Below are 4,460 nucleotides of genomic sequence, written 5' to 3' on the forward strand. Positions count from 1 at the left end.
GGGGGGGGGGATGATGTGAGTTCCAGCTTCTCCCATGGGAAGCGCGTGGGGAGATGGGTTTGGCACCACTTCATGGGATGGTTGTGCTGTTACCACCGGACACAGGAGCTAAAAGAAGGAGCAGGTCACAGATCCATCATTCCCACCCTCTCAGCATTTTGAGGGAAGCGGGCAGAAAAAACATTCTCCTCCCCGGGTGGTGCAAAGCAGACGCAGGGCTCACTCTGCCTTGTGAAGTGCTCAGCATCTTCAGGTCCCAGCAAGTCACGTGTGCTTGGGGCTGCCTTTTAAGATCCGAATGAGCAGAGGCACCCAGGGTGCCTTTCCTTCATGATGTGCTACCCGAGATCGCTATTTTGTTTTCACGATGAGAAGCGTGACAGGCCTTTAGGAGAGACAGCCCCAGTAGTGCATAAACACAAGAAGCACAGACAGCCCATTTCAGGCCACAGGCTGCCTGTGGCCTGCAGAGCAGTTTCTGGGGCCACCCAGGCTGTGCAGACAAAAGCATCCGTTTGGTGGACACCACAGGATCGCTCCAGCCCTGAATTAACTGATCCTCGCCCCAGCCCTCTCTCTCTGGGACTGGCAGAGTGACCCCACGCTGTGGTGGGAGGTCCCTGGTGTGCAGAGCTCCGTCTTTAAAAGACAGCAGGTGCAAAGTGCTGAGGTTTCCTGTTTTGTTTCTAAGAAACTTGAAGGAGAAGTAGAACATATCGGTCGTTTGACAAAATGAAGTTTTAGCACGCACCTTCTTTCATTAAGCTTCATAAGGTGAAGCAACGGGTAAGGAAGCAGCTCAGTAGGTTAGAGTGAAAGTGGTAGATAATATACTGGAGGGTATTTAGGGAACCTGTAAGCCACCCGTGTCCTTGGCAAGTCCATGTCCCATTCTCGGTGTGATGCTGGGTTGGGGCTCACAGCTCGGCCAGGCACCAGCCTGAACTGTGAAGGGATCTCCCCTGCCAGGGGCACTTTCTGCTGTGGCTTCCCGAGGACTACCAGGGCTGTGATATTTGCTTTGCTTCCTTTCAGCTGATGGCTAATCTCATGAAGACCCCAGCTACATGGACTTTGCAGGACATTTCACCCTCCTTGAGCACCCGCTGATGTTTGCTGTCTCCAGAATTGCCCACAGTCATAAGTCTGCGGCCGCAGCCTCCTCTGCCTCGTCTGTCTGGGCTCCAGCACGAGTGGATGTTACTGCTTCCAGCCCGGGTCCTTCAGCTCAGGGCATCCCTCAAAGGTGTGCCAGAACTGGGGGATGCTTCAAGGTCTGGGCATGCGCATGTTCTGCAATGCTGTGCTCGTTTGTCCCTTGCTCATTAAAGAAATAAATCAGTAGGCCTGGATTATTGCCTCAAATCCTCTCCCAGGAAAGAAGGATGGGAGCGGAAAGTTTGTAGTTTGGCAGAACACATGATTGCAAAGAGGATTATGTTTTGTGAAAAGCAATACATTCCTGCGCTGGTAAAGGGGGGGATTAACTAGATCTGAAACTCGATGTGGCTGTCTGGAGACAAGCCCCCTGTAAAGCGGCTCCCAGGCACAACGTGCTGGTGGACCCACCAGCTCCGTTTGCCGGAGAAGGTTTGAGCCAGGCTCTGGTGCCGGGGCTCCTCCTTCTCCAGCTCCGTCCATCACCGTGTGTGGTGATGCCAGTCTTGGGGGGGGGACACTGCCGTCACTCAGTGTGTGGCTGCCCTGTGGGACGTACCGCTGCCAGGTGCCTCGGTAGGAGCCGAAGGTGTGAGAGGGTTTGGAATGGGATTAGATCAGTCCTGCAGGCTGGATCCTCCGATTATTTCTCAATGCAACGGTCTGGATGCAGCCTGCTGCTCAGGAAAGTGTAACCCGGGGAACACAGCCCCAGCCCTGCCCTGTTTGTTATGTCCCTCATGGGCTCCCCATTCAAAGCCTTCACCTTCCCGCAGCGCTGGCACTGGCTGGGCGCAGGGCTGTGGTCACCACCGGCCAGCGATGCCGAGCAGAGCAGCGTTTCCGCACTGAGGTCCCGCCAGAGGAGGGATTCCTGAAGCAGAGCTCAGACTCGGGAGGTTCCCGGGAGGGATGCTGAAATACAAGCCAGAAAAGGGGCAGGCTGTTCTATTTCTCCCCGTGGCCTCCATCCGCTGTGCCTCCCTTCCAGCCAGCAGAGGAGGTGCTGTGTTCCCGCTGTGCCAGCCCTGACCTGCCCTGACAAGTACACGCTGAAGGTGTTTTCTGTTCCCTCCTGCAATACGTTTGACCGTGTGCTGAGCAGTTCCCCATCTCCACATCTCCCAGGAAAAAGAGAAGAAAGCTGACATTCTAGAAACTCAGGTGGTTTTGCGGCAGCATTGGCAGTGAAATACCTTAAAATGAGGGTTCTTCAAATGCAACGTGGTACCCGAGAGCAGTTGAGTGCCCTTTACCTTGTGTTGGCGGCCGGTGGGGAGGTGGAGGTGGCTGGCTACCGGCTGTCAGTGGCTGGAGCCACCTCCATCGGTCCTGGTGCCTGCATTGTTCCCAGAGTGGTGCCTATGCTGCGGGTGATGCTGAGCCCAGGAGCCTCAGGCTGCCCAGCTTGGCCAAAAATTTTTGCAAGAAGCAGAGATAGCCAAAGTTGGGAAATGGCCAAAGAGGGAAGGGGATGTAGGACTGGTGACTGCTGACTCTTGATCCCTCATCCCAGCAAGATGCATGGTCTCTTTGTGTGTGGTTTTAGCATGGTTCAGGCCTGTTAAAATCAAGAGCCGTCCACCTCGAGGTCTCTGTCTCATTCCCAAAGACCAGGAGCGTTTACACCCTGACGGTGGCTGCAGCAGACTGTTGTTCGAGCCCTGCTGCGCCATGCTGTAGGTATCTGCGGCTTGCACTAAGCTCCTGCTGGCTTCTGCCCCTTCTGCTCCCTGCCTGGCCCAGCTCCTGCCCGCAGTTCGGTGCAGGAGCCTCTGTGCTTGTCCCGACAGCTCGCTTTAGCCTAGCTTCCATCGGGGCGTTCCTCCTCATTGCGGCTTGGCCCTGGTAGTTCAGGAGATGTTTGTCCCTGTTTCCTCTGAACTCCTGAGGGGCTTGTGAGTCCCCTGACTCGGACTCAAATGACTTCCCATTCCTTTGTGTAATACCCCGTGATGTGAGAGCGTCCCTCCTGCAGGATTAATGCTGGAACATGAGACCACAATATGGGAAGAAAAATGCAGTTTCACTTCAGTTTTGCAGCATGGCTGACCTTCGTGTGACCAGCTGTCCAACCCATGTTTTGGGAAGGCAGTTAAAGAGCAGAGGGAAAACAACCACAGAGATAAACAGGCTGGAAAGGATGCCCAGTGCTTTGTGAGCAGCTTATCAAAAGCAACTTTGGGAGATAACTTGAGCACTTTTATCATAGAATCATAGAATGGTTTAGGTTGGAAAGGACCTTAAAGATCATCCAGTTCCAACCCCCCTGCCATGGGCAGGGACACCTCCCACCAGACCAGGTTGCCCAAGGCCACGTCCAGCCTGGCCTTGAACGCCTCCAGGGATGGGACCTCAACAACCCCTCTGGGCAACCTGTTCCAGTGCTTTACCATCCTTAAAGTGAAAAACTTCTTCCTAATGTTTAATCTAAACCTTCCCTCTTCCAGTTTGAAGCCATTCCCCCTCGTCCTGTCACTACATGCCCTAGTAAAAAGTCCTTCCCCAGCTCTCCTGTAGGCCCCCTTTAGGTACTGGAAGGCCACAATAAGATCTCCCCGGAGCCTTCTCTTCTCCAGGATGAACAGCCCCAACTCTCTCAGCCTCTCCTCATCGGGGAGATGCTCCAGCCCTCGGATCATCCTTTTACAGCAAGAAATACTGGGACTAACATGGCTTTTCAATCTAGAAGGGATGGAGAAGCCAAGAACCAAGCGCTGGAGCATGGTGCCGAGTTGGAGGTGCTGCAGCCAAGCGCACGCTGCTGGGCTGAGGCTGAGGGTTGCGGGAGATGCGGTGGCCCGTGGCAGGGGAGGTAGTCAGAGGGCTCCGGGAGGTAGTCAGAGGGCTCCTATGGGCTGTGTGCTCTGCAAAACAGAGGCTGTGAGGCACCCTAGGGCGCAGGGCCAGGCAGGCAACGGGCACCTGGGGACAAAAGAAAGTCTTTGATCTCCTGCCCTCTCTGTCAGACGCTTCCTCTGCATCACAGCCAGTGGGAGAAACGGCAGTGCCAGCTCCTGCCTTCCTGGGAGCAGATTTGAATGATACGCTGGCTGTGCTCCCTGCTCAACTCATGGGCAGCACCAGGGTGCAATCAGCTATTATAAGTCCCGGGAGGGAGCTGGGAAATCCAGGGTTTTGCAACCTCGGAATCAAGCTGCAACCCCGCTCCACGTCAGGGCTGGTGGCCACGGCTCCCTGTCTCCCCCAGCCAGCAGTGCGACATCCAAGAATTTCACACCACCACGAGAATCCCCATCCTCTAGAAGACCTTGTGTTTTTGACCTTGGCTGCTGCACTTG

Source organism: Charadrius vociferus, unplaced genomic scaffold (assembly GCF_000708025.1).
Source record: "Charadrius vociferus isolate BGI_N301 unplaced genomic scaffold, ASM70802v2 scaffold214, whole genome shotgun sequence".
NCBI lineage: Eukaryota > Metazoa > Chordata > Aves > Charadriiformes > Charadriidae > Charadrius > Charadrius vociferus.